This window comes from Amphiura filiformis, chromosome 10 (genome assembly GCF_039555335.1).
Source record: "Amphiura filiformis chromosome 10, Afil_fr2py, whole genome shotgun sequence".
In the NCBI taxonomy this organism is placed as follows: Eukaryota; Metazoa; Echinodermata; class Ophiuroidea; order Amphilepidida; family Amphiuridae; genus Amphiura; species Amphiura filiformis.
Genome location: NC_092637.1, coordinates 28608381 through 28618333, shown reverse-complemented (window position 1 = coordinate 28618333; position 9953 = coordinate 28608381).

Below are 9953 nucleotides of genomic sequence, written 5' to 3'. Positions count from 1 at the left end.
AGCTATTAATGACCCGCATTTGTGAATGCGTGTTCATAGGTAATCAAATATGATTGGACCACACGCATCGCTTATATTCATGAGGTTATGAATGGAAGAAGGTTCGGAAATTGGTATGCAAATTTTGGAAACTGCATTTTTTTTCCTACAACTTGGTCACTTTGGCAAAATATGGGAGTCAGTTAAACAAAATACAGAACATATCTAGTTTTGTTATAAAATAAAATCAGAGCTTGAGAAAGCAAGGCTTGGATTTTTGAGTTGTAGACTTCAAAAAGGAGTTTCATTATTATTTTGATTTGAATTGAGTGTTTTGCCAGTTGTTAATGGTGCTTGCCATCCTGGACTATTCCAGTTGAAATCCATACACCCCCTGTGGAAGACATGACCTTCCACACAGCGTGAGGAACCTGAATGGGTGACTCCATTTAAGGTCATGTATTCCAGAGGTGTATAGATTTCAAGTGAAATAGCCCATTTTTAAATGTCACTAATCCTTATTTCACATCAGATTATAATCTAAAACTATTTTAATTTAAATTATATTATTTAATCAACTCTGTTGTAGATAGACTATTAAAATGTACATTGCTTTTTATTACTATTAGAATAATTTATATGCTTCTCAATTGCATGAAAGCAAACTCTTTAATCCATTTGTACAGATTTTTATGCCTCCACCGGAGGTATTATGTTTCCTGGTTGTCCGTCCGTCCGTCCATCCGAGCTTGCGGGTGCAATATCTCGGAACTGATAAGATGTACAGTGATGCAATTTGGTGGAGGGATGGTCATTGGCGGTCTTCAAATTCCAGTAGGTTTGGTTAGTGGGTCAAGGTCACCCAAGGTCATCTAGGGGTCATCTGAGGTCAAATTAGCAAAAAATGTCGTATGGGCATGAACCTTGGTGGGTACTGTAAACATTTAGAACCAAATTTTTGAAGGTCATTTCGGGGTCATCCGGGTCACCCAGGGGTCATCTGAGGTCAAATAACTTAAAACTGTCGTATGGGCATGAACCTTGGTGGGTACTGTAAACATTTAGAACCAAATTTTTTGAGGGTCATTTTGGGGTCATCTGGGGTCACCCAGGGGTCATCTGAGGTCAAATAACTTAAAACTGTCGTATGGGCATGAAACTTGGTGGGTACAGTCAACATTTAGAGTCAAATTTTGGACGGTCTTTTGGGGTCATCCGGGGTCACCCAGAGGTCATCTGAGGTCAAATAACTTAAAACTGTCATATGGGCATGAAACTTGGTGGGTACAGTCAACATTTAGAGACAAATTTTTGGACGGTCTTTTTTGGGTCATCAGGGGTCACCCAGGGGTCATCTGAGGTCAAATAACTTAAAACTGTCGTATGGGCATGAAACTGGGTGGATACAGTCAACATTTAGAGTCAATTTTTTTAGAAGGTCATTTTGGGGTGATCCGGGGTCACCCAGGGGTCATCTGAGGTCAAATAACTTAAAACTGTCGTATGGGCATGAAACTTGGTGGGTACAGTCAACATATAAAGTTAAATTTTTTGGAAGGTCATTTTTGGCCTTACATTCCACTCAGATAGTATCAAAATACTTCGTTGCTTCTGGTACCAAAATCAAACCATTTTGATGAAGACAAAATGGGTCAAGGATCTTTCATTTGTTACACTTTTTCTAAAAACCTAAACTCTCATCTACAGATGGCCAGTTCCTAGTGAAATTGCACCAGTTAAAATGATACGCGTCAAGGTGGAGGCATTGCGGCCGACGCTTTGCGTCGAGAACCGCGCAAGTCGAGAACCGCTCTAGTTTTGACATGGAAAAGTTTAATTTTATATTGTATGAGATGCAGTATGCATCAAAATTGTTCATTGGAACCATTTTTTATATATCAAATGTTTATCACAAAATAGTTTAGCGGGGATGTTCCAGTTGAAGTCATACACCCTCTGTGGAAGACATGATCTAATTTCCCACACATGGAGTATAGATTTCAAATGGAGACGCATTCAGGTAGCTCTATTTGAAATTCAACAAAAGTCACACTCCCTGTGTGAGAGATTAAAGCCATGGCTTCCATACAGGGTGTATGCATTTCAGCTGGAAGAGCCCAATACTGATCATAAGAAGTATTATGTACATACAATTTCTCAAATATGGCAGGTCCAAAATGTTCGATGTAAATTTGATTGGGAACAGCCTCTTTATCCTTAACTCTTTCCGCGCAGGTGTCAACTGCAGACGACAAAGTTTTGAACTTTTTTTTTTAATTCAAAAATTCCAGAATTGTACATTTTCATGGCCATATTTGGAAACAGTATGAAACATGCATCAAAATGAGTACAAACAAGCCTAGTATTGGTTCAGTGGTTCTTGAGATTGCTCTTGATATTTTGAGAAAACATCCCAAAACTTTTTATGTTGAAGCCTATGGCTAGCACGCCGAGCATTAAGGGTCATTAGTCTGAAAAGGGTTAAAGTTATGGTATATGGCATTTTGGATTAGGATGAGGGCGAGTAAAAAGATTAGAGTTAGGATATGGGTTAGGGTAAGGATTAGGGTGTATAAAAAGCCTTATTACCTGGATATTCGGACTGTCAACCTGTTACCATTATTTTCAACTTTGGTTCTCATTTAGGTCATAAATGCAGGAACTAACTTATTATAACAAACCAGGTACCATCTTTGTTTTACAATTGAAGAGCTTTGTTGCAAAACCCCTTACATCCACTTTTGACTTTTTGAGAAAAACAGCTTTTTTTAATTGTGCAAGTATTACTTGTTCGATTTGATTCAATTTGGGATTGGATAAAGTGTTGATGAATAGAAACTAAAAGAATAGGTTTGGGACAATTTTCAAGGCTTCCTATTTATTTTATTATTTCTTTTATATCGCACCTTTTGTGGATGTAAGGGGTTTTGCAACAAAATAAATTTACCCCTTTTCTAGAAACCACTTTTGCAATCAAATTTGAGCCCATTTGCTTGCACTACATTATGTAACTTGACAAATGCTTTGAAAATCAAAAAGAAAAATTGAAATATCTCATTTACTTTTTTAATTATGAATTTTTAATTTAATTCGGGAAAATGGCATTTTTTGGGTATTTCCGAAGGTACACCTTTTCTTAATTAAAATGATTTTTTCAAACATAGTGACCCAAAAACAGTTCCTTTTGATTTTAATAGGTACAAAACATTCCAGGCTACCATTATACATCAAAAAATTTAAAACAAAACAATTCTATATTCATTTAAAGTTCAGATTTCCGGAAATTCCTAAGATTTCCCAAACGGAAATATGCGATAACTCGGAAGGGAAGGTGGTATGAAGGTCAAACAACCACCAAAATGTGTATTTTTACCCACACTATAATATTATGCCAATAACTCAATTTGGCCAAAAGTGGATGCAAGGGGTTTTGAAACAAAGCTCTTCAATTTTTGAAAAGTAAAACAAAGAAGACTCCTTGAACAAGACACTTTATCTCACCTGTCTCATTCCACCCAGGTGTAAAACAGGGAGCTGTAGTCATACTGGTGCCATTATTGGTGGCTGCCAAATGTATGGTGTTATAATCCTAGTGGCAGTCGAATAAATGTAAAGTGATTTGATATCCGTTTAATTACGGATCTAATGTGCTATAAAAATCCCTACAGTTATTTAATTGGTTCCTAGAAAGCAGGTCGACTGCTCAGTGTCAGAAGTGGGTAAGTGCAATAGCTGCCATGTGTAGATGAGTACAATATACTGTGTGTAAATTGCTAAATGTTCACAGGGCAGCTATTGCACTTACCCACTGCTGGCACTGAGCAGTCAAGGTGTGTTATTTGTTACTTGCTATAATGATGAAAACTGATGTAATGTATATGTAGGTACTCTACTGACTTGAAAGTTGGCTGTTCCAGTGTTACTCCATACACCCTCTGTGGAAGACATAACCTTAATGAAGGTAATCTTTTACACATACACAGAGGTGTAGATTTCAAATGGAGTCGCCCAGTCAGGTAACCCCATTTGTAAATCACACTCCCTGTGTGGAAGATTAAGGTAATGTCTTCCATAGGGGGTGTATCATGGGTGTCAACTTGAATTGCACAATTTCTTAATTTTATATGAAGGTGGCTGAATACTGTATTATATTATTATAAAATGTACAGTGCAGTTTGTAACAAAGGCAACAATTATTATTAAAAATAAAATCTTGAAAGAAACAAAATGTCTTGAGATTTGTCAGATTTTTTCTGAATGCTTTAGGAAAGCTTTAAATACATAAAATTAGGTTTATTAGAGAATAAGGGTCATTTCCAAGTCTTTTTGTGGTACTAGTATTGTAGGGGGTTTATCACTCAGAATCTCACATTTGAAAAAAAAGATTTTAATGATCTCCTGCTTTCATTGAGCACAGTTGGAAAAGACCGAAAACTACTAACAATGCTAAAAAACGCCTCCCTCCCTCATCAATTCATATAAATACTCTGGACGAGAACCAAAACTTCAATTTTATACAGCCTTAAAACTTGATCCTGAAGTTCATTGATAAGATCTGTAACGAAGTCTAATGTTTCAACAATCGGCACCTGATGAATTGCACGAAATATCCCCAGTATATCACACTTTGCCTTAAGGGGATGTCACAGTTTCAAGAACATTTGAACTTAGCAATCGCCAATTCATCATAATCATGATCATACATGTTTATTATTTTAAGGCAATATGGAACATCAGCCGTAGATTTCTTTTTGACACGGGGATGGGGTTGGAAAAAATCTTGAGAATAGTTAATCCAGCACCTTTTGGAGACATGAAAAATACACGCGAAAAAAATATTGCCATTATAAAGCTAGAATGGCGAGATATGGTGCTAAAGTAGAACAACTTCACCCCCCTCCGATTAATACGCATAGCCTATATCATGAAGCTAGTGTTACAGCTTAGAACTATATTCATGTAAATCTTCAAGTTCAATACAATTTTCATTCCCATACATGATTTAGGAAATTCTTGCAAATCAGAAAAAATACTGATATTGACAGGGCAGCTCAGGGACCCCAAGAAGGACTATTCCAGAAAAAGGTTGCACCCCTCCCCCTTATAGAGGACACCAGAAATCCTGACTTTTGGTGGTATCTAGAAGAACCCATGATTCCCAGCGGTTGGTAAAAATGGCACTGTTGGGGATTGGTAAAATGTACTTTTGGGTTTAGTAAAAATATACATAAATATAGGTAAATTACTGAAAATAACCCAATGTTGGGTAACATCTGCCCAATGTCAAGTAAAATGTTTTAACCAACCGGTTTTATACCCAGTGTTCTAAATTTTGTTAGGGAGTGTTCATTAATACTTTGGTAGGGGTAGACTGGCCCCAGTCTCGGTTCAGTTCCATCTCTGGATAATGTAACAATAAATAATTACATAATGCCTTATTCCTGTAACCCCCCCCCCCTTATAGTTTTCTCAATGCCAAAAACCCATTCCTCTGCATCCACAAATCGACGCCACTGATTACACACACAGTCAGTACAGCAAAAAACACTCGTATTATTAGTGAACGCGAAAGTACATTGAGCGCTGAATCCTCGACTGGTCCAATCTGTTTCAGATCTCCCTTCCAAATATTCGTTCAACGAAGCCCGGTGATTCTGATGTCAATTACGAAAGCCCCGCCCCAGTTTCAATTCAAATATGGTAGCACAAAGCTATGCCGCGGGATGTGACGCAAGATCGGATGGGACACTTGTCAACAACTGAGAGGTATTGAGCTCAACTGGCACGCGTCTGATAGACCCATGGTACGCGCAATAATAAAAGGCAACCACTCAACTCGGACTTAGGCCTATTGTCCATATTGCGTATTATCGCGTGCGGTTTGCAAATGTTTCCACATTATTTAGCTGGGGAAGCCTTTTCAAATATCCCCGCGCTGCCAAGCTGCGTTGATTGGTCGGATACAATATCGTTGTTTAGTCGCTTACACAAACGTTAATGTAGTGAAAACATGGACGTGGTATATGGAAAGATTGCGTGACTCCAAATCCGTAAAAGTGAACTCCCAGCATTTTGTGGGAACTGGAAGGCAAATTGCTTACAGACTGGGAGGGTCCATGTATTGGGTTGATTTTTAATGCTATGTAATCTACATTACCAGTCGTTCTCCATGGACCCGAGGGAGGGTCTATGGTAGGGGGGGCTGGTCTTCCTCAAATTTTTCGCTCGAAAACTTTTTTGACCCCCCCTCGATGGACCGCTAAACTTTTTTTATTTTTCTCTTTTGACAGACAACACTTTTTTGACCCCCCCATTCTCGTATAACAAACATACTTAATAGTGTTGTTTCCAATGGTGTGGCATCTGGGTCACATGTCATTGAGGGAGGCAAATGTTTGAAACATTCCCGGTGGGACAATTGCGCATGAAATACAAGCACTTAAACAAAATTTCATTTTATACTTAATTTAGATTTGTCCCAAATCAGGGTGTTTATCAGATTTTACAGAGATAAATGAAATAGAGGATTTATTTTGAGGTTCATAGGCACATCAGCATAATTTGGATCCGTGGCTATTATGATAGTACAAATGCGCGCGAACCGCGCAAAAGATTTGGCCATATTGAAGCTTGAATGGTCAAATATTGTTCAAATTGGAACTAATTTATGCAAAAAGCTAAAATGGTCAAATATGAGATTAATTTGGTCACGCAAATGTACACATGTACCGTATCAGTTTTGGCCCCCGAAGACCGTGGTACCTAGGCCTGTGCCCACTCTGCCCTATGGTAAATCTATCCATGGGCCTATGTGTACAAAATAATTTTGCAATGAGAAATAGTACTGAAGTGTGCAGTTTACGTGCAAAGAAATCCAATTTATTTGCAATATATTCTTGATTTAGTTGTATTTTGATCAGATTGGTACATAATCATATTTGTAGCCTATATACTTTGAAGAGAATTCTATGATAAAAAGTGCCAGTATTTCTTAGACCAACCCAGATGTTGCATGTTGCTGATCATCTTTAATGTTATAATAATTAATAGATATGTGTACACTAAGTGCCATCATTTTTTCAATCAAAGCACTGAAAACCCAAACTTGCCCATGTTAAAAGTGACATAGAGGGTCTCAATGCGCGCGAAAATTTTGGGTTTTGAAGAGAAAAACTTTTTGGCCCCCCTTTCCTACCACCTAAAACTTTTGGTCCCCCCCTCTTTTAAGGTCCAAAACTTTTTGGCCCCCTCCTTTTTACCAGCCCCCCACCAAAAAGTATTTCTGAACACTCCTTACCAAACATAATACCCTTAATCTATTAACTTAAGGGTATATGACATTATTTCACGATCATGACGATTATGCAGCTCTCTTAACCCAGATTTGACTTTAGGCTATTCATGCGTTTCTTGTTACTTGTGGCAGACATCCAGACCGCATAAACCCAGTTAAGGAAATGTTGCGGTGCTTTAAAACTGTTCTTAAATTGTTAAGGGAAAAGTATTGGATCGCTTCCACACAGTGGCGGCACCATGATTCCTTTCCAGAGGGTGAATTAGGAGGGTATGTGAATATTATGAGCTATTATGGCAATGTTTGCTCAAAAATATAGTCCGATTTTCGGAATACCGTGACAAATCAAAAATTGTAATGTGCATTTTCCTATGACCCGATTTTAGGCCACAATAATTGAACAGGTGGTTTTTTCTGTTGCTAAATAAAGCGTTTCCTCTTTATACAATTTCAGGAGGTGGTGTCTAGAAATTTGAAACTGATTTTGAATTGAGCATTAGGTTATTCAATATGAAGGGCTAAATGCGATGATAAATACTTTTTGTTTGCATTTTACTCGGAAACATCGTCATGTGGGCATTTTGAGGAACATTCATTTTTGTACTTACCTGCTTAATGGGCAATTCCAGATGAAATAGCCACATGCAGGCCCGTACGCAGGATTTTTTTGGGGGGTGCTGATTTTGAAAAAGTGGACTTTTTTCCAAGGGGGGCGATTTTGTGAAAAGTGGACTCTCTTCCCCAAATTTGGACCTATTTTGACCAAAAAAGCGTAAAAAACCTAATTTTTTTTCCTCGCGAAGCTCGCAAATTCTGAAATTTTGGGACTTTTTGTATACTTTTGCCAATTTGGGGAGGTGCGGTCGCACCCCCCCCCCACCCCACCCCCCTGCGTACGGGCCTGCAGGCCACATGATAAAGCCACCAAAATGATGCCCTTTAACATGTTTAATGCTGGCTATAAATTGACACCGTACTTTAAAAGCTTTTAAAAATAGTAACATTTGTGAAAATATGCAAAAGAAACATTTTTTTTTGTTATTTTCTTATTAACTCGACACTTCCTTGAGAATTATACAATAATTATGTAGCTGAAATGAGACTCTAATCAAAGTTCCGCGATCTGCACGAAAATTATATTTCAATATGATAATAGCATTAAAACACATAATTCCTTGTAAACTAAATATTAAACACATATTTCTGATTCAAAATAACCGTATCAAAAGTATTTATAGAATAGTGTTTGAAAGACAAGAAACGATATGTATTTATTAATAATCTGCTGTTATTTTGAATTATATTAATTTATCCTTTTAAAATGGTCAGATCAGGAAATTATATGGACACGCCTAATGATATTAATAGCGCATTGGTCAACATAAATTTGAAGAAAAGATTCATATATGAAGCAAAGAAACAAAAATCGGGAGCGAAGTACACTATAGCTGCTATATAATCATCGGCTAATCAGACACCTTAAAAACAGTTTTATTTTGATGAAGTTTTAAAATAGGCATCGTCTTTCCTTTCTTTCTTTCTTTCTTTCTTTCTTTCTTTCGTTCTTTCGTTCTTTCTTTCTTTCTTTCTTTCGAAGCCACCCTATCGCAGCGCAGTGCAAAAATTTGCACCACGCAATTCGCCTGTTGCGATACCCACATCTGCTTTATGTGTTGATTGTCTGAGACTGCACTTGAAGTTTATCTGCACTCATAGAAATGACTTGTTCGCCTTGTTGGCGCAATTCAAAAGGAGTAAGTTTGGACAACTCAAAAATAGTGTAAAAGTTGCCAAAACAAAATTCATGTTAGTTATCCGAACTTAAAAATGCTGAAAAAGCTCAATAAGTTCCGTCAACTAATCAACTTTGTTGGCATTACTTAAAAAGTTGATGTAAGTCGTTGCGTCAACTTTTTAAGTAATGCCAACTTCTGAATTCAAGTTCAGGGAACTTAGAAAATAAACAAGGTTCAAAGAACCAATTAGTTGAGTTATTGTAACTCAACATGTAAGTTGATGTAACTCGTTCATATTAAGTTACTGGTACTTATTGTTTTGAGTTATTCCAATTTGGTACTTTGTTACTTAATTCACGTAATTGGATCATTTTCTGCACAATTAGCAGTATTCAAATATTTATTTTTGTAATCAGTGCAAAATTTTGTATACTATAGCACATCTCTAGAAATTATGCTAACCTAGTTTCATTTTCTGAGTTGTAACAACTCAATAAAGTAAGTGCAAATGAGTGCGACCAACATAATGATATCGAGTCAGCGTTACTCAAAATTGTACGCGTTGGCATCGGAAAGTTGACACAACGACTTACATCAACTTACTGAGTAATGCCAACGAACAATTTCTATGAGTGTGCATCATATCTTCCACAGGGGCCAGGGGGTGTATAGATTTCAACTGGAATAGCCCAATGCGTTTTTCACATGAGAAACAAAAACACGTACATTATCTTCATTTTCAGAATCCTATTCTCAATTTTCTTCCTTGACCTTACGAGTTCAACCAACGCCTGAAGTTGTTTAAACCAATCAATGAGTTTAATACCCCACGCATAGCGATGTACACGAATGAGTCATCAATCGACGGGTATTCTGTCAGTATCATTGAGGGGATGAGACACCTAGTCTCTTTGACAAGTGAAGTTGGCAGAGCCAAGTTGCCA